General features: G+C 36.1%; 2 long non-coding RNA genes across 2 annotated transcripts in view; one reads left to right on the forward strand and one right to left on the reverse strand.

Moving 5' to 3' along the window:
- Positions 1–11,342: 11,342 nt before the first annotated feature.
- LOC146739509 (uncharacterized) overlaps positions 11,343–22,581 on the forward strand; it is a 271,508-nt gene continuing 260,269 nt past the window's right edge. The window contains exon 1 of the long non-coding RNA XR_014930209.1: positions 11,343–11,699. This is a non-coding gene — a long non-coding RNA (uncharacterized LOC146739509). The remainder of the gene's footprint in view (positions 11,700–22,581) is intronic.
- On the reverse strand, positions 19,181–20,321 carry LOC144363071 (uncharacterized). Its single transcript, XR_013422670.2, has 2 exons — positions 20,222–20,321; positions 19,181–19,319 (listed from the first exon to the last, which is right to left on the reverse strand). It is a non-coding gene; the product is annotated as an uncharacterized LOC144363071 (long non-coding RNA).

The following is a 22,581-nucleotide window of genomic DNA, read 5'->3' on the forward strand; positions in this document are numbered from 1 at the left end:
TATTTATGTATCGCCAAAGAACATGTTATCAGGTGCAGACTGAAATATTTGTCATGACATTTGATTTCTGGAGAATTCTTACCCTTAATTTTGCTCCGCCTGTAGGATGTATATGTAATCGAGATTTCTGTGGTTGAATTATTTATTGAATACATCTCAGAAAAATAAAAAAATCGTTGCAGTGGATTATTATTTTAACTTCTCAGTTTTGGTGTAATAGTCATCACTGTAATAGTTGATCGTTCTTCGGAGAGGGGCTGCAATGCATATCGATATTAAGTTGATAGTGATAACGCATACTACTGTCTGGATATATGATAGAGCTACACCATCGAAACCTCCATCTCCAGTCAAAGGAAAAATGGGTATCACATTTGGCGAAAATGTTTACGCCTTCTTTGTTAACGCAACTTGTTTTGCTTTATACGAGCAGTTTTTCCGCCATAATTATCATCTATCGATCTATGAAGACGTTCAGAAGGGGGGGGGGTGTGTGAACAACACTTTTTATCCTGAGCAATTCTGAAGATGGGAGGATGCTCTGCTGAATTTCACAATATGATTTTTATTTTATGCCGTTCTCACAGGCTAAACACTCATTAACATGGTAATCTATGAGTCATTTATCATTGGATTCTGAGCTGAAAGTGTCTCAAAATTATGTGCGGCTACATATTATTATGAAACATATGCTGCAATAAAAAATATTCATTTATATGAGGAGATTGTTCCAAAAATGTTTGCCGACAGCTGTCTTTACAAGTTATTTCGTGTGATATGTTCTCTAAAAAGTTGATATGTGTCCTTATCAATATTGTGTTCACCCTTGAAACAAAAAAAAATACTTTTAATATTATTTTCTGTTATATATTATGTTAAATGCCCGCAAGCGACATTAATACTATTATTTTCAGCAATTATTACGTATATTAATTAATACTGTTAAATTTGAAAAAATACACCCCAGGTTATTTTTGTCTTGCCTTCCCGAGTGTACTTTACATTGGCCACACTGGGATGGTTGGCTGGGGGTAAGGAAGGCATATTCGAAGCAACACGTTGAATCAGCTTTGTTCGACAGATCGCTACTGTGCCTGGCAGGTGATCTTGTCTGACTAATGACTACAAATATGCCCAATAATGGCAGTAATTGGGGTCAATTCCTGTATATAATACATTTAATTGGAATGAAAATCTAAAAGTATTGAGTAGTGTGATAGTGTGTGTAGTTTCAAGAGAAAGACGTCCAGCTGCGAAATAAATCAGACATTCGCCCCCCCCCCCCCGTAAGGGGCGACTATTAGAAATTTGCGAGGGGTGTAGTTGTGTACAGTACTACACTGTGCACATTTTTTTCTTCACCCACTATTGAGCAGCATTCTTTGTTTTTAATGTTTCTGTAATATTTTTCTCGCTTTTTTTTGTTCATGCGACGGATTTTTTTTTAGATTTTTTTTCCGAAACTCTCCCTGTCGAATGTTTTTTTTTTTTTTCAAATTATTGTGCGTTTTTATTTTATTTTTAAATTCCAATGTCCCCCTTCTCTAGACTGTCTAATGGCCAACCCGTAAGTAGCGGTTTTCATTAACACAGCTCCCGACATTTCGTCTACTTGTGAAATACACGGCATTATACGTTTACAGTAAAGCGTCCTTTTGTGCACTCTTCAGTAAAGTCACGGGGAGTCATTGAACAAAGTACTAGTAGTCTATTGAAAATATACACTATTATTGTAAACTAAAGACCGATTGAATCCTTTGAGATCACGGCAGAGTGTTGAGTAACCCTGATGGTACGTAGTATCTGCGATAAAACGCTGCCCCATATTTTTTTATCTTCACGTCATTGTACCAAATACGGTCACTTCATCCATAATCCTTATAAGTACAACCCAATTCTTCAGGGTTTTATGCCATTATGTCATATTTGAAATTACCGCATTTCAACCCAGAGCCATATTCAGCATTTCTTTCCGGAAACATGTCATCTTCTGTCAATAACAGATCTAAGTATTATTAAATTACAATGTCTGTTTTCATTGCTTCGGTTATCAGTACAGGCTTTACGTTGTTCCTGAGTTTAAAAAAATGATGCTAATCCAATTAGATTGCGAAAAAAAACAAAAAAAACTATTTGATTTTATTAAAAAAAACACCCGACTTTATCATAAAACCCACTCGCGATTTATCATGTTCGCCGACTCTTTTGTTTTTACTAGATCACCCTATTTTCAGTGATATAATTAGATAAACAACTTTCCCCTGATTGAAAACACGCGGACAAAGAAATGACTGTATGAACGTATAACATGCATGTATCACTCAATTTAAACGTCTAATGATCATAAATGCAGTCATTACGAAAATGATGTCTGTAACGTTTATACAATGTGGTATTGTGTATATATAAACATTATTATGATTAGTGTTGGTTTGGCGGTGCTGTAGTTAAAATCGTATACTTGGTGTCACCGAGACGAAGAACATCGACTTGCACAACACACAGCCGATACGGCAATGACAACTCTTCTCAGGGTTTTAAGACAAGTCTAAGAGTCTTGCACTGACAATATTCCCTTTAGGTCGACTGAGACGGAGAGTGTTTTGTTTTGTGGACACTATGTTTATTGTTGCAAATTTGTATCAATCTGAGCATCTTTTATAAATTCACTATCAAGTTAGAAATTACAGAAGTGAATATTAGAAACAAACGTGACATTTGCTTTCGAGAGTCTGTCGTAACGACAGTATATATCAAGAATAATGTTATCATTGTATTTCAGACATGCGCATTAACGCAAAAACGATCAATAGCACTGAGGCACACATACCCGTCCAGTTACTAGTAGTCCAGTACTAAGTTATAACATATGCGCTTATATAAGGAACATTTTCGAAGGAAATGCCGATATTACGAAATGTTGATTCATTAAAAATAATGGAGTAATGCGACAAAAATAGCCATACATATTTATTGTTTGTTAATTCACACCACGTGGTTTGGGAAAGGCGCCCTCCCACTAACTGATTGCTGACTCTGGCGTTTCCGACAAATCTGTGAGAAATCGAGTGTTCGTGGATTTCTGAAATTCGCGGAAAAAATTGAAAAGTGAATTAGTACGTTTAAGTTCACAAAATGTGCACATATAATATATACCGGTAATTACATCATATACTTCACGCTTGTTCATTATTCTGAAATATTTTCATATTCTACCGGATTTATTCCCTATAAAACAACAATCTTCTATGTGTACGTACCCTGTGCCCTGATTCATGAAGTGCAGTATCATGATAATAACTGTCTAAACATTTGAATATTTTGTATCTCCTTTTATTCCGCGTGCTGTTCTCAAATTAAAGGGATAATGTGGATAACTTTTCATTTAACAAAAAATATGTGGGATGATTTATCACAAAATATAAACGTTGAAAATTGCTAGTGTGCATGCGCTTCAAATTTCCAGTACGTATAGGAAACTCTTGGGCGCATGCGCATTTCCATTTACTAGTAACTTGGTTCAACGAACAAATACTATCATGTTTGTAGCCACAAACACATGTTTTTATTTTACGATAAATCATACTCAAATAGTACTTCAATATTTCTACCAATATAAACAACAATCAAAAAGAGACCACATTTTCTTTTTAAGTACACTCAAAACTAATTAGCGTTGAACTATTTACATGTTTCAACTCGTGTATAATAAATTTGTACTTAGAGCGGTTTGATTAAATCATTTCATTTAATAGCATTTCACCTACACGTTGATCGTACACGGATAGACATACAAGAATTTCAAGAACTCGATTATTGAATGTAATCGTTGACTGTGTGACTCATTTAGTAAATATAACATGTTACCAAGGTGATTAAGACAGTTAAAAGTCACAAAAACGAGAGGAGAATGCCATGGCAAAAGATGGCAAAGTCGACGTAGAAAGAACGTCCGTTTCTTCGGGGTCTAAAGCTTGGGCGTAGTACGCACTCTGTTTTCCTTTATATCGACAACTGTGGGGACTGCCACTACCGGGTGAATATCCTCCATCGTTATGAACGAGCTGAAGATCATCGATGAAATTTGGACCGGTGTCGGCTCTTGAACACGCGAACCCGGTATCGCCCTGACGTTTCCATGGATACGCACTGGCCTGGCTACCGACTTCATCGCGATAAATCTCTCGGCAGCTGTATTCATCTGTTGGTTGTATACTTCTATCGCTGCATGACATTGCCGTGTCGAAGTTATCGTTACCCAGATTTGTGTATGTCTTGCAGTTAGAGACATCAATACTATAGTTATTATCGGCGCAGATATTACCGAGCAATGACGGTAGATCATCGGCGCATGAAGCCGATTTTCCTTGATACTGACAGTACGACTTTTCTTCACAAAATCCATTTTCGTTGTTGCAACGTTGAGTGTAGCACATTTCTGGGCTTGCTTCGCGAAGAATATCATCACAGTCGGGTTTTCCGTGAAAGTCAAATGAATTGCCGTAATGATGTTGGGGGTTATTAGCAAAGTAGGTAATGTTCTCTAAGTGATGGTTCAAACCGGCGTCGTCCCGGGTATCGCACATGGACCCTTCGTCGTAGTAAGATTGTAGCGTATTGGTGTAGTCTGTTACGTTTTCCTGGTATTGGACACATTCGTTATTGCACTGATTATCTTGCCAATAAATAACGTTGGATAGATTCACGAGTTTATTATTGTTGAGAACTTGTGTATAGTTGTCACCATGATAATTCGTAAAATCCAATCGTTTTTTCTGTTTAGTTTTTCGCGAATTGCTGCGAATATACGGCCTTGTTATGACTCTGCGCCCCTGCCCACCCGGTGGCCAGTTTTGATGAGTTTTTAACTGCTTCTGTAAGTATTTGCGGTGGTTTATGTTTCGCTTCGTGTTACACGGTTTTTCCAGGGCGGTCTTCACGTTATCCGACGCGTCGTTGATAAACTGTAGTAACTTATTGTCGGAGCCAATTTTTCCTTCGCGATTCTCGGACTCCCCAACATCCGATGAATTCATGTTACCATCGGCCATTGCACTGGGTGCAACGACAAAATATAAACGGCAAGCAAACGTCGGCTGTGATTTATAACGCCGCAAATATCCTAAACACAAGTTAGCAACTGAGTACGCCACACGAGAAATCACGTAGGATAGATGCTCTGATAAAGTTTTCTGATTAGTACTCCCAAAGACTCCAGCAAAGATGCATGTGTACGCCAGGATACAAAAGATATAAATGCCAAAATTAAAATAGAATAATTAATAGGACGTGGTAGGTTAATGTATAGATCGTCGTACGCATGTGACGACTGGAGTCTATTATATTGCCGATATGCGAACGCGACGTGATACTATTAATTCGCCCGGGAGCTTTAGTTCGTTTGTGCGTGAAAGGACGTACTGGGACCCCTTAGAATAAGCGCAAAACAGCGAAGTTAGCTGTGTTTGTGAAATAGTGAAGAAATAATGAGACTTACCTCGAGCAACAAATTCACGATAAAACAAAAACAAATATATGCGTGATATACTAGTAATATTGTTGATTTGGTTTCGATGTTCAAACTTGCCAAGAAATTATCTCAGTCACATCATTGATCATCGGATAATGTATTTGCCATTAATTTCAAATGAATTAATTGTTTATTTAAATTTCTGGATGATGTGTGCTACAATTTGTTTCTTTTACTGAGAGTTTCACCTTTTATTAGAAAGAGAATATTCACGGACCGCGGCATACAGAGGATCGTGTCTCTTCTTCGTACGGTTAAGGAGTCCGAATCGATTGGCGTGTGTCTAGATACTCCCCGAGTTGAGAACATCGCACATCCGACCCGCGGGGAGTTTTATGTAGAAATCGCGGACAAAGAAAACTCCGCTGAGGTCAAAATGTTAATGGGAAAGAATGGAGAGTATGTATCTAAAAGCTGTGATGAACAATATGTCATGAGTGATGTTTGTACTACGGGCATTGTTGACAATCTTACCGAGTAATGCGTACAGAATCCAAACTATAGCTTATACATGCCGCATTCTAGCGGCTTCCATTTCAAAGGTTGAGCGACGTGGATTTCTAAGTTTCTGCATCGCTAGTCGTCTATATCTCCTTGATGTGATCACACACATTGCACTATTTTTGAATAAATGAAATTTTTAACAATTTGCATATTTGCTTTTTTATATTATACCGAGTTATTAATATATTGGATATGTGATAATTATGACACTTGGCTGCATTTTAATGGCCGTGAATTTGCCACTTTACTCCAGGGTAAAACTTGTGATGTCTTGGTCCAAAAATCAAGTTATTAACGAAGTAAAAAAACATGAAACCAAAATGTACAACGACCAAGAACAATGACACTAATTACCGTGACGTTTAACCCTAAAATAGACTTTATGCTCTTTTGTGACATTGGTATTTGACAAACTAAGAGGAAAATTTGGTTTCTATCAATAATGCGAGACACGTTCAATGATATGTGACGTTTTATTTCGTTTAGCTTATTGATACTTTGCAAATATTCAGAGATGCTGAATTGCTCGAGTTACAGACATCGAGTTACGAACATCGAGTTACGAAAACATCGAGTTACAAAAATGACAACACCAATATCTTAGAAAATAAGGCCCACTTTTGCGAAACCTCGGCCCATTTGTAACTCCCTGTTCAACTAACAGTTAACAGAACTTCGAGTTACGGGCAACATAGATTGGATGTTTTGTTTAATATTTAGTAACTCGAATTTTAATTAACAGTTGACTGAACTCCGAGTTACGGGCAACATAAAAAGTTAAACAAAACAACAAATCTATGATGCCCGTAACTCGAAGTTCGGTCAACTGTTATTTGAACATCGAGTTACAATTTGGGGGTGTTTCTTAAAATATTGGCGTGGTAATTTTTGTAACTCGATGTTCGTAACTCGAAACATTCAGCGTCTCTAAATGATATCACATCACATTACAGACTCGTTTGTTATTCAATTTTAATTTGTAACAAAGAAATCGACAACATCATTATAAATCACATTGTATAGCTTCAGACGCGATTGCATTGGATACGCACCTACATGACAAGGGAATATGGAAAGCTTCGGGCATCTGGGTCGTATTTACGCACAGTACAGTATTTATTAGTAGACGTTCAGGGGAAAACTGTGAACTGCGTACGCAATGGCGCATGCGCTTTAATTTACCGATACGTACTTTATTTCAAAGTGTATTTTGTGTAGTTCATTATACTACCGTACTAATACTGCAAAACATTTAAGGTTACGATAAATCACACTCCCGTATGTGGAATATCGAACAGAGCAAGAATATTTACTCAAAATTATCTCTCTATATATATTTATTTAAGTTTCCACTGTTCGTACAATAAAAAAGGATAGTTAATTTAAAAAGATTGTTGACAATGTTTAAATAAGTCTGTTTGGTACTTCATCTTGGTAGCAATGCAGTTACCGTAAAATATAAACGTTTTTCTGGCTTCAAATACAGCAGTATACGTTTGATGAAATAATGTAAAATTCAAATGCGCGTGTTACATATACGTACTGCTAACTCAAAGCGCATGTGCTATGGCGATTTGCAACGATTGATATGGTTACTAAATCACACTTAATTGTCTTTACCAAGATTATTTTTTCAAATACAAATATTTAAACATGCTAAAATATATTCAATGTTATTCACATTTCCTTTTTAAAGATGCAATATAGACGGGCGCATGTAATTTTTGTTTGATGAGTACGTCGTGTTTTAGCATGACATGAACACGCTGTTATTGTAGTTCGACGAATCAATGGAATTATCTAAAATGTATACACAGTGTTTGGTTTGATACGCACAATTACAATCAATACAAGTGTGTTTTGTGGTGTTTTGATTTGTTCACATAGCAAACACTGATGCGTTTCCTTGCAAATGTAATAATTTTAGTCTATGACAAATGATAATCTGATTTCAGGTTTGAAGCATAGCATCGAACAAAATTATTGCAAAATGTATGTTTTCCATATTGCATCTTCAATATTTTTATCATATATTTCACTAACAAAAAGCATATGAAATCATTTAGTCAATCAGCAAAGAGTCATCTTTGTTTTATGTCACGATTACATATGGCAGTGTTGTCACGCTGATTGCGAGCTCTGTAATATATACAATGTAATATATAGTTTTCCACGCATGTTACGTAATATAATAAAACTGAATTGACTAAATACCAGGGTTAGTAACAAAATAAATAATTTTAACTCCTGAGGTTGAAATGAAAGTTTGTTTTCCGAGAACACAATAAAAAACGGACATATTCAAATTCAAAACTTAATGGCACATGAGCATTAAATAACGAGATCAAGACTGTCATGTGTAAACATATGCACTACAAAGACTGGTACTCTATAAATCTATAAAAGATAATGATAATAATGTAATAATGTGATACATTACAATGAATACAATTATATTAATAATATCAATAATAATAATAATAATAATAATAATAATAATAATAATAATAATAATAATAATAATATTAAATGGAAACATTGGAAGCACTGGATGGCATGACATTTTAAATCATATATAATCATCACTGGGATTACACACTTGAGTTAAAGGCGATCAGGGCAGTTTTCTCTACAATAAATAAACAAAAATAAAGTAGCTTTGTTTTTTTCATAAAAAAGTATCTGTGTGTAAGTTAAGTAAGTTTCATGGTTTATTCTCATGGCAATATAGGGCATCCCTCAACGTTTTACTTGTAATCGATTTAAAATTGATTATGATTTTTACTTTGACTACCGGTTATCCAATATTTACCGTGTAGAGGATAAATAAAAGTAAAAACAAATAAAGTTAAATCAAAGACACTAGTCTTCTCTAGTGTCTTTGGTTAAATGAATGCTAATAAAAAAGTAATTCACGAAGTGTTATGATACAGCGCCCTCAATGAATACAAAACATCCAGAAATGTAAATCAATTTTAGCACCAGTTCATTAAGCATTTTGATTAAATTTCTTTTAACAGGAACAACAAAATGAATATCATGATTAGACCAATACACGTATAGTAATAATTGGTTATGAATCAAACAATTACATAAACAGAATAATAATGATAATACAATGATAATATGATAATGATAATATACCGTGGTCAATAACTACACTACACTTTAACAAAACGGATAAGTGAACATGAATATACATTAAAAATAACATAACTTATAATTCCAGTGAGTAAGAAAGCGCCATTCACGAACAGAAGGAATGAATAAATTGCGGCTCATCGCCAATCCCGAAACAACGCACACCAGTGAAATGATGACAAGTCGTAACGATTGCATATGCGTATCAATTCCATTGTTCTCAGCTTAATTACTGCAAAATTGGCACAATGCACGTTCCCACTTTCATGACAACCCGCATCACCCATCAGAAACGCGCATTCTAGTAATTGCACTGAATTACAGCACCAATAACAAAAATATCCACACAATTTCATCCGACAACATTAACATCGTGTACTAAACAGTAATAATATTTAAGTACTACTATACGAATTCCATAGACACCCGTCTCTTATAATAGAATATTCTTTGAATAAGTATTTACAGATCGTATTGAATGGTTCCTATTATAAATTTACAAGCAGAGTAAATAAAAGACTATGTAAAACATCTCCTCCCAGCAGAGATCTGATCACAAATGTGAATTCCACAAATGATTATTGCAAAAAATGCATTTCATTATTGCAAAAAATACATTTCATTTTCCAAATTGCAAATCATTATTGCTACACATGTTTGCAGTTATTAATATAAGTGATATAACTACTCCAATATTGCACTATAACTATTTCTTACTCTATTTTGATATTTCGTAATTTTACTATCTTTGAATAAAAATAAAACATTCCAAGACGATCACCTCAATTACAATACCGAGTTGACGAAATAAAAACATGTAATAGCACCGGTACGAATTCATATATTGGATGAAAGGATTACGGAAGATGATTAACTTGTGGAGGTCATATTTGTACAATGTGATATAGACCGAAATCTGATCATATCACCTAACATCATGTTGGAATGCATCAACATATTGGAATTGTTAAACCAGTTCATTTTCGCACACGAAAACAGCTCCTGAGTAAGAATGGTATAAACAAGTATTGCGTAGAATAACAAACATTGAAATACAACCCGAAACTATACGCGATGCGATCAATGGATTTAAAGTACTCATGCCGGTTTTCCAGTCCATAAATTTTCAGCCTCTGAAACATCCTTTGAAATAAAACATGTATTCATGGTATACAATTAAACAAATACGGCACGTGCGAGTTTGTATAATAATGCAAATCAACTACGAGATGAACTGAACCAATTGTTATTGTGTTTCGGTTCATCAATACACTAATATAAAACGCGCCCTCTAGAGCGCTTCTGTGACATAAGAATGACGTATATTGGTAACGGCATTATCGTCAAATCTACCACTTTATTTAGCTGTGTAATCGTTCGTCATCCCAGGATATAGTAAAATCTCTCAAAAACATAATCTTCATTCATGGACGACTACAGATCAAATCGAAATCGACGCTTTAAACGGCCCCAATGCCCAGCGGTGGCACTCATGTGGTATATGGGTACCCATACTTGTTCCCCATTTTCAAAAAAATACCCTTTTCTCTGATAATTTCTCATAACACACTCCCTATTTATACTAAATCTGGGAGAAATGTAAAGTAAAAAACACACCTTTTTTCCAAAATCTGGGAGCTTGTATTCATTTACCTAATATATGTGTGCACATTTTAGGAGTCATAAAGAATAACTTTTCTTATCCTTCTGGACCGTGCAGCAATTTACTATCATCCCTCCCGATTACGAAGTTCACGCTGTTTAATATACCGTGGCATTCTTCTTAGTACGTTCGCCGGGTACGTACGCATTACGTTGCCGGGGATCGTTGAATGCCACATCCCCCCCCCCTTCATTATTTTTTTTTAAAAGTACCCCTTTTTTTACGATTTCACGGACCGTGGTATTCAACAAAATTAACCCCTTTTCTCCGAGAATATAGGAACGCGGATGCGTACCATTTTTTTTCTGGAAGTGCCACCACCGGGCCTCAATGTCACCCATTTACGTCATTGCAGCGCGTCGTCGCTAGAGGGCACTATCTATAATACATGTGTATTGCGACAATTTTACAGAAAACCCTACACAATATAATCAATAAATTATAAGGGTTGAACCAATGAACTAGTTCCCCCAGAATCCAGCTTTATATTTGACGATAGTGTCATGAATTTGTTTTTGCGTATCTGTTAACCGACTTAATTAACTGATTATTAGCGAATTGCTGTGTTATGTCTGTCATCGTGTAGGCCTATTTGAAGTTTTGGACGGAACTTGGCTCAGTGATTTGGAACTAATTACGAGATATCCGTCGCGATTCTGACAGTTGGTATTCCATAGTTATTAATGTAGTGAACGATTAATCAAAAGATATGACGTATTCAGTACTTAGTTTGATTGGCTTTATGATTGAAGTTTACGCCTTAGAGTCTTTTTACTGTTTTGTAATTGGTTAGAGTTTTGAAAATGAATAAAGAGAGTTTGAGTTGGTCTTGGCGAATACTCCACGATAGACGCAGTCGAGGCAGTCCTGGAGAGTCGAGTCCAGTCCGAGAGAGTCCAGGGGCGACGGAGCCTTGAGGCAGTCCAGTCTTGGGCGAGTCTTGGTTCAGCCTTGCGAGAGTCTTGGGGATCTTTTCCCCCAGGGCGCTGTGTCTGATAGAGTGTTTGATTGACCGACTAAAACGAGAGCTGAAACGTATTTCGTTGTGTGTGCCTTATTTGACTGTAAAGTTAAAGTGACTTTCCCGATCCCGTACCTCAAGGGGACGAGATAGAGAGACGAGACGAGATTCCCCCCGACAGAGTGGAGAACCCCGTGGAGAAGATTTTCCCCTGATAATAGGATTAGCTTGAACTACTACAAGACTCCCCATTGTCAGACACTCCAGACGGCAATTCAGAATCTTCTTCGGACTCTGGGCTTTCGTCGTTTTCTTCTGGAATACCATAATCGTCCTTGATCAGTTTAGCAGCATGTGTGCACCCTATTTTTTCCAACCGTTGTATCAGTTCCTTTATGACTACATTGGCGTCGCGCTTTCGTATGATTATATTAACCAGAAAGAAGATATTGATGGTGAAATCAGTAAGGCTAATACAGTGGTCTTCCAAATATCTGCCAGTCATGTATGTGACGTCCAAATCTTCCAACAAAGCGCGAATATCCTCACCATTTTGTTTCTTGTGGTCCAGCTGTATGCATAATTCTTGATGTGTTTCAAACTTTAAAGGGTTTTTCAAGTTCACAACCGGTTTTACTGGGATAAGTTTTCTACATATTTCCTCATAGGTTATTGTTTGATTCTTAAATAAATAAATAAATAAATAAATAAATAAATAAATAAATAAATAAATAAATAAATAAATAAATAAATAAATAAATAAATAAATAAATAAATAAATAAATAAATAAATAAAGTAATAAAGAGATAAATAAATAAAACTGAGCAGCACAGCACATAGAACTGACAGTTTCACCACTCATAGAACAACATTATTTCCCAAATATAATATCAAGTTCTTGGTACTTGGCTTTCAATCACGATGAAAACAGCCCTGAACAACGCCCGGAAATAATAGTTAATCACTAGTTAATAATAACAATACTAGCAAACTTAATTTCGTAATTACCTCTAATCCCAGTTTCAGAATCTGCTCTGTGATGGTTGAAAACGGCGATGACACGGATAAACGACGTTCATCTCGACGTGGGAATAGATATGCTGCCTAGAATGGGAACACACTCTTATAATATAGAAGTTATTTTGTGCACATCACACGATTTTTGACAAAGGTGTGTAGTGATCACACAGTCAACACACACAAGTCTTACCTGTAGTTCAGTGAGAGCTTCATTCATAGCACTCTGTCGAGATTCGGCCTAAAGAAGTGGTAAATACAACAATTATATACATCCAAGCAATAGGGTTGATGATTTACAACTGCAACAATAAGTCAGCAAATGGAATATAACTCCACCCATATCAAGTGTGAAACAGTCGGTTTGTAGGAAAAAGTTGATAATCTTTTTGTTGATGGATGACAGATGGACGGCAATCGACAATGGCGGATAATCGCGCAATCATTTGATAAATTAAAGAATGATCTTTATACAAACCTGTCTTAAATGGCATGGCATAATTAATTTGGTAAAATTAACACTTTCTGTAGCTTTCTCCTTCTTGCTTCACATATATTACAACTGGCTCTGGATTGGTCATCGGAGGGTTAAGAGCACAGGCAAATGTACAGACTGCGTACTGCCCACATTCTTCCATGATGCTGTCATAGTGTATGACCTGGACATGTGAAACACGCAAACAACATTCAATAGATATACAATACAGTATACATGTATGTGGAGAATATTTATAAACATTGATATCCATGGTGTTCTATTGTTTTTACTGCGGTAATACGATAAGCTCATATTATTAAATTTCTAAATCTTCCAAGAATCCAAATCTAAGATTTAATATTAATAATAGTTAATAATTAATTAATTAATTAATATAGTATCACAACAAATGGACATTGAATTTTGACGCATCATATATGTGAGGATGCCTGCTCACGTATCTCGTTGCCTATGTAGGTATAATTCAAAATATCGCAACGTACCTCATCTTTTGAATATCGTCCTTCGATACCCAACGCAACTTTAATGTTTCTCCCATTTTGCTTGAAGGGAATTCGCTTTTCCACATCAAGTTCTTCAGCTCCTAGATTTTTCTCAATCTCAAGAATTTTCTAAAAAAAAATAACAAAACTTTGGTTGAGTGAAATAAAAATTGCTAATACTATTATAAATGTATGTAGGTATGAAATAATCAGTATGGATACTGTAATTACAAATACCACGGAATTTGAAATTGAAAGTAGACAAATTCGTCATCTTCCATTGGACCAAAGAAACACATGCAGATAAACAGAAACAATACATCAGGGTGAAACAAACTACGGACCTGCGGAGAATTGAAAAAAAATCTTCCAACGCAAAAAAAAAAAAAAAAAAAATATGTAACTTCTTTGAGTAGTAGTCAAAAACTAGTCATAGAGGGATATGTCTAATGAAACCATTTACTAATGCGTACTCAGTTGAGTCAACCGTGTCCAATATTGTCAGCACAAGAGTAATAGTACGTACTTCTTTTACTTTATGCACGTTCTCCCAAATTCGGAAACGGACTGTGATTCCATCATTGCCATGATATTGTATGAATCCATTACCTAAATAGCTCTTTATTTTAGTCCCACGGTTGTCATCGATTCCTACATTATCACTTGGCTGTCGACCTGGCTGTCGCTCGTCTGGGGGTAGTTCATCGTCGCATTTCCGTGGCGGATTAACTTGGTTTCTACTATCACTCTTTCTATCAGCAAGATTTCTTTTCGAATCATCTCGAATGGGAGCATCACCGTCAACCCCAGCTGTAGTTATTACGGCATAGGTACCTGAGTGGAAAACTAAGAAGACAACATGGTCTGCATATACACCAACCACGTGAGCATCTGGCTTAATAGATTTACCTTTCTGAGTGTGTTCAGACCTGCATCGCACTGTTAGGGTTGTCTTTGGGTGGCGTGTGTGGTTAACATTGACTGCAACCATTGCTGGATGATTTAATGTTCCACAATCAGAGCCAAACTCGAACCTGACAAATGTCACCGTATCCGAAAACATAGGCATCGCCATGAAAGAAACATCTGTAGTAGATGTGAATGCTCCAGCGAGAATACGGAGGTACATCATTTCTTCTATACTAAACCATCCACCACTCGATCCCACTGATCCATACACAAAATAAGGAGCGACAAAAGCAGAGTGACCAATGATATTATATCGAGGATGATGTTTCATGCTGACACATGCTCGTTTACAGCATTCGAAATACATGTTACCATAACTGAGTAGATCAAAAGAGTTCGTCCAACAGAGAGCCCTTATCCATGACTCTGTATTGTCCGAGGTGTGTTGAGTTGCAGTACTACCAGCATGACGAAGCTCCGGGAATGGAGGCGCTGGTCTACTTATGGGTTTAATAAACCAATTCCTTACGTTCACATTGTCGAAATTCCCACCATACACGATTGACTCACTACCGAAGCCTCTTTCGCCACTAATGCCATGCCACATAATTGCCACGGTGCTGTGATCTGTAAGTAAAGAAAAACTGGATATTCAGAGACGTAATACACGGACTGCGATGTTCAGTGTTAGTTACATCGCACATTGACCTAATTGTACCATAAATAAAACCTGGTCAATGACTAGAACAGTTGAAGAGGGACGATTCAGTGTCTACAAACATGAATAAAAAAACACCGTGAACAATTGCAATTGTATCATTAACCTAACGTGTGTTGCAATCAATGGTTGTAGAGTGGATGTATCTTCGTTTCACTGAAAAACAAACATACATTTTGCTCAAGAAATAGTTACTAACTCTATTGTCTAGATAAAACACACACCGGGCGGAAACACGATGTAAACCTGAAGATGGTCTATAACACAGTGCTATTGTTTGTATTGATGGCAATAACTTGTACTATATAATGAACATTAAAAGTAAATATGGGACAGGTTAAAGTGTGGCAATGAAACAACAATGTGCTCCAAATAATGTTTTGCATGCATTAAGACCCTAATACATCGACGGATATCTATTTTAATACATATAGCACGCATTTGTTCATCAGTTCAATCTATGAACAATATATCACTTGTACATTCAACGCCAAGCATAATGTGTATCTGCAATAGTACATCCATGAATAGGTACGTCTACTGATTATGTAAGAATGTTATTTACTTTATTAATCTGCCAGTGTCTAAATATGCCACCACAGGCGAGACGATTTTGGGATGCGCAAGCAGTCTTATCAGGAAATCTAGTATTATAATTGTGTTCACATTTTTTTTGAAATAGTAGAACACTAACTCACTGTTTCAATATTTTTAACTATTCGTGGTAATTTATTCCATTCTTTAAAAAATGGATTCGACCACCCCCCCCGTTTTATATGAATGTAAATGATTAATTTTGTTAAAATATTTACCTATCCCAATATTATTGGGTCACATAAGATTTAGCTTCAAAATTTACATATTTCAAAGCTGATTTGACATCAATGACCTTCTCAATTTCACTTTTCGACCTAAATACAAAATAAATGTTCAAGTGAAATGATTGGCACATATTATTAGTATGTATTTATCATTTCAACTATCAGACTTCTAGTATTTATGAACGCAAGGCTAATGAAAAAAATACAGAAATATATTAAAAGGCGTTGGTCGTCTGGCCGTGTCCTGTTCGACATGGGACTCACAGTCCCGTATACAACGCGTGTAAAGTACATTGTTTGTTTTTACACGAATTCAGAACATGTACTGCGAGACGACCTCTGCCCTTTAAGAATAATTCTTTCATAACAACATGTATTCCATAAGGAATCTATGATTACCGACGACTGTGGGTGTTCAAATGATTTACTACGCAATTTCAGACTGTTTTTAGGAATCTCAATCGTCCAATTTTAGTATTTTGCCTGAATTAGGTAAAATGTTTGTGGGCAAGCCATGGAGGAACTCCCAGAGTAAATTGTGATGTTTGTACAGGCTTTCTTTTATTACTTATAGTCTCTGGACGAGAGGGCCAATACAATGAATTTTAAACCTCTTTTGTATTCAAGCCAACATGTGACTGTTTGTGTAAAAATTACTGAAGGAGTTTCGTAGAAAGTTAAAGAAACACAAAGTTAGCAGCAAGAAAGGTGTAATCTTGTTTAATTCCAGTTTAAAGTGGCCATGAAGATCTTGCTTTGATGAATATGGTTTACAAGATGGTGTACTATATCTTACAACACTGTTGGTGCAAATAAAACATGCAAATAGTGACTATCACATCACCTACACCAATGTGGGCTGGTTGGAATGCATTGATGAGTGGCCTAAAGGTGGCTAATTAATGTGAAGATATGTATGCAAGTCCAGCCATACAAATACATGCTCGTTCATCTACTTTGGTCATTTCCTTATTGAGATGGCTTATTTTGGAGATTTAAGTCATATCCTTGAAGGTTCTGGAGATCCTGATATTTATTACAGTCTCGTCTCTGAGTACATAAAATTACTGCAAAGTTTTGGGAGATGTACAACAAATTAGTACACAAACAAACTTATTTATTAACTATTTATTTATATTCTAGGTCAAATGTGCCCAATCTTTTTTGCGTAAAAATTAACCTAATTATGCCCGCTGGATATCATCTTTATCTGTTAACTGTAGGTAACATCCATCCATGAGTACGTGAAATGGATGGGAATGGATCTCGGTTGGTAAAACGCACTAGTAAACCATTTCCCATGACACCTGTACGCATGACACTGGAGCTGACCACCAATGCTGATATATCTCACAGATATCAGATATATTAATATTACTAAGTCAGATACTGCTAAGAGACAATAGATGATATCACACACTCAGTACAAAGTGTTATAGTTAGAAATCTGAGGCAGGTTTGAGGCAAAAAGTAAGCCATACAGAATCCAGAAAAATAGAAAAGATCTAGAGAAGATAATATAGGGAATCACAAACACCAGGAAATCATTCACGCAAGAGTCACGTTGAGGCCTTTCAACCACAGAGAAAAGCTGACCCGATGAACTGCACTGAAAAGGGTCGTATTTCGTGTGATGAATTTAGAAATGTTTGCTTTCATGATTCTTCCCGATTTGAAAATCAATAAAACTATAAAAGAGTTTTGGATTTGCAAGGTCAGAGGTCGTCAAACCACATCGAAAAGCTGACGCGATGAACTGCACTGAAAAGGGTCGTATTTCGTGTGATGAATTTAGAAATGTTTGCTTTAAAGATTCTTCCCGATTTGAAAATCAATAAAACTATAAAAGAGTTTTGGATTTGCAAGGTCAGAGGTCGTCAAACCAGGCACAGAGAAAAGCTGACCCGATGAACTGCACTGAAAAGGGTCGTATTTCGTGTGATGAATTTAGAAATGTTTGCTTTCAAGATTCTTCCCGATTTGAAAATCAATAAAACTATAAAAGAGTTTTGGATTTGCAAGGTTAGAGGTCGTCAAAACACGCAAATATGTATTGTCAATATTTTACGTAAACAGGGAAATAATAACATCAATGTTGACTATACTTAGCATCAAATTAATATTTGTATATATATGTTACTGTATTGTCATTATACTGAGACACAATGCAAAATAGTGTAATTGCTAGTGTCAATTTTTGAAGTAAATTCGTGGAAAACTGACCAAGCGGATTTTCACCTGACTAGCATATTTAAATTCTGAGCAAAATGCTGGTCTAGAAACAATCCTGAAACCTATTTGTTTAAAAACATAAATAAAAGTCCCCAGACTCGTAAATGGTAAGCGCCTTATAGATGCCACCACAGGCCAGTAAATTGCGCAAGCGCAGTACCTCCAGGAATTAGAAAACCCGTATACTAATATTTTTACCGTCTGCCAGTTTGAGTTTGTCCATTTCAAGAAGTTGAATTAATTGACTCACAATATCTGCATGTCATGCTCCTCACCCGTCAAATTAACCACTAAACGTCTGTTATAGTTTTATCAAATTTAATTTTTAGTTGCAAAGTTTAAGACATGTTGTAATACTATTTGCTGTTGGTTCTGCGATTTCGTACGTGTGTATTAATTAACGACACATTTTGCTGATCGAACAAAAAAAACTAATTCAGTCCAAAAGATGGTATAAAAATAAACAGGAAATAAATTCGTAAGAAATCGAAGTAAAAAAATATTGTGAAATACAATAATATTTCATGCAAATCTTGAAATGTTCTTATGGGATTAAATGCATGTTGAGCATGTCTTAGACTTACCCAAGGCACTAATTTGTGAGCTACATGTATATGTGAATTTATTATTACATTTTAGTTGTCGATTCCATAAATTGTGTTGTGATTATGTAACGCGTGTGTGGTGTATTATGACAATGTGTTCTTGTTTTTCTTACACTGCGCATCAACTGCCCAATTTTATTCTCTATTGTATGCAAACATTATTCATTATTAAATCGTTCCCTGGACCCAATGGTGAATGCATGTGACATTGCGACTTCTCGGCGACTTGCATATTACTGTAAACAGAAAATAGAAAAAAAACATCTTCTCAGTATACGAATAATTGTTCTTCGAAAACCATAGGATTAGGAGTTTATTTGCAAACATGTCAATAACAAAGAGACAGAAAGATAAAGAACGCAGTACGTACAGTGACAAATACTATTTTATTTAACAAAAATTAACGATGTGCAGAGACACACACAGTGATAAATCGGAAAGCATATTCAGATGAACTAAGATGTTATATTGTTTCTCAATGTGTAGCAGGTTCGACGCAACACCGTGACGCAAATGAAAGCAACTCGTTTGACGACGACATAAATGTTATTAAAAAGCGATCAAAGAAATAACCACAATTAGCTAATTGGTCATTAATTATTATTATATGCGATGCATACACAAACTGAAAAGTGGTTCATGATTTAGCGGTATAGATGAGGCTGCCGGCGAATTGATCATCAGCATGTGAGAGTACCTCAAAAATCGGCACACGGGCTTGTTAGGTATACGACATCACAGACTCATGTTCAGCACATCGTACATGTACCGGTTTTACAGATACAGTCCATAGTTCATAATGACAGCATGCAAGCCCCAGTGGTTATTTCTATTGAAAAGACCTGCGTCATTTCCACTATGCATGCAAATTCGTTCCACGACTGACCATATTATACGATACATGACCAAGAAGCATTTTAGCGTAACACTTATATTTCCGAGTCGATGTATTCCTGTAGAATACTGATAGCGAGGGTTCAAAAGGAAAAGTGTGAATGTATTAACAACATGTTTGCACACGGAGTATTGTCTCGTTTCGATGACATCACTGTGTTTTATCAATAAAGGGGAAATAGATGCAAAAATTGGGTTCCTGTTTCTATATGGCCGAATATATATAAAAATAGACTAGACATACCTAATCAGGTGTATTGTATCCTGCAAAATATGGTATTAAACCCTAAGCTAGTTTTCCACGCCTGTAGCCAGGTAGCAGCCCCGGGTATATATGTGAGACGGACATGTATATACTGTGAATTTTACGGTTAAAGTTATATATATATATAATAAAGGCATACATAAAGGCAGGCAGCGATATATGCTAATGATTCGAAACTAACAATTCTGGTTTTTCCCTTTTATATTTATAGCACTATTGTGAGGAGATTCCCCTTCGGGTTTCATCACTTCGCATAGGGAGTATAGAATTCTTAAAACGGTGTTAGTGTGAGAATCTCAGGGATACGAGTGCGCACATGTTTAATGTATGTACTTCATACTTCATATATGTTAAATGTAACATTTTACGCAATTTGTAAATATATATAAAATATACATGGATTCCATAGCTACTTTACCTATAAACATGGGGTGTGTGCAAGATGGACTAATCCAACGAAGAAGGAAGCAGAGAAACGGCGCCATTTTATCTACGAATATTTGGTGGGGGGAGGTATGAAGGGAATAATTCGTATACTTCTCAATCAGGGAATTATTGTTAATTATGACTACCTGGTGGTCACCCATTTCTACGACGTGATCTGGTGATTGGAGACCAGCGTGGAAAACTATAACTTTACGTGCCACAAATGGGTGTATTGAATCAGTATCAAGACATCTGCCTCGGTGCTCCAGCGACTGGTTAACGTGCTAAAACTGTGTTTGAGACTTTATCTAAAATGTACTCAGTATTTTACTACAATCTAATAATGGGCTCGACCTCATCTGAAAGCGTTGATATAGGCGAATACCGTAGTTCATATGCCGTACCAGTGTTTGTCCGAGGGATGACCTGACGGCCAATTGCGCCATGGGGCTTTTTAACATTTTCCGACTATTGAAAACAACAGCCCATGCTGTGATTACTTTCGTTTTTTATTGTAGTCGTGAGTGCGAGTCATGATTCTCATGGGCGACACTGTCAGTTGAATCCAAACTACTAGTATCATCAAACCATCACCGAATACACTGATAAATACTGGAAAAACTGGAATCATGATCTTTCTGGTATTAACGTAACGTTTATTATGTAATCATGATAGATATACAATGTCTCGTTAATCTTTATTTTGAGGGATCATTATTTTCAGTATTATTTGTTTAGTCAAAGTAATTCTATTGTGATGCACATAAACAAAATTCATTTTATATTCATTATTATTTTTTTTACAAAAAACGACAAAGTGCACTAGAGAGTTATTCTCAGTACTGCCACTATGCCCTGCCATACAATACAGTTTCTTTTTGACCAGATTTGTGTGCAACCTAAAATGTATCCACTATTTTTCCCTGCCTAATTTTGCTTGGGTAGTGTTTGAAAACTTAGCTATAATCCATGGTATATTTTCAATATAAGAGACCGTTCGATTAATACAGTATTTGTAGTATGATCTGAGAACCGATAGGTTTAATTAAGTCTATCAACTTTGCCGCTATCGAAGGTCAATGAGCGAGCCATTCATTAGATGAGTATCCAAATAGTATCAACATTCAGTTTACCACATCCTTATATCTCTGCTCAAATTAGCCAGTACTGACCCCCCCCCCCCCGTTTTGTTTGCTGTGTATACCACTCTTTGTCATGTGACCCATAGTTCTGGAAGTACGTATATTTCTCTAAATCTACGCATGCCTGTAAACAGGTGTACTCATATACAAGTGCAACCGCTATGGTTTGTTAACCGCAGAGGCGGCGGCACGTAATTTTGAATGGGGCGAGATCTGCTCACCATCCCTTGCGCCCCGTAGGCGCCCGACCCCCGGTGCGGCCGCCACTGAACTGGCATTATGTTAGCTCAGTTTACTGCATGTATCGTGTATAATGCTATTGTAAATAATATCATGTAACTCGACTAAATCAGTACATCTTTGTGGGTGTGTAGTAAAGTTACAGTTAACAATTCCACAACTTTTATTCTAAAACTACGTTTATGAAACGTTGGCCACACGAGGGCGCTCGTTTATTTTCTCGTAAATAAACTCCTGTTCGTACTACAAGTTGAAACAATAAAACGTGTCATTCTAATTGCCATATTAAAATTGCAGATTTTCAACGATGATTAATATATTCGAATAAATAAAGGGATAAACTAAACATATCTAATTGGACGAATTGTGTTCTAGAAAGTATGGTAGTGGGTACATGTACTGAGTTGTTGACATCTGTCTAGCAACCCCGTGTAACAACAGCTGACTGTTTATTATGCGACGGGCATTTATATACTGTATATTTCAAGGTTACAGTTCATATAAATATAAATTGGTAATATGCAAATGAAT

The sequence above is a fragment of the Saccoglossus kowalevskii genome, chromosome 8 (genome assembly GCF_978046115.1).
Source record: "Saccoglossus kowalevskii chromosome 8, keSacKowa6.1, whole genome shotgun sequence".
NCBI lineage: Eukaryota > Metazoa > Hemichordata > Enteropneusta > Harrimaniidae > Saccoglossus > Saccoglossus kowalevskii.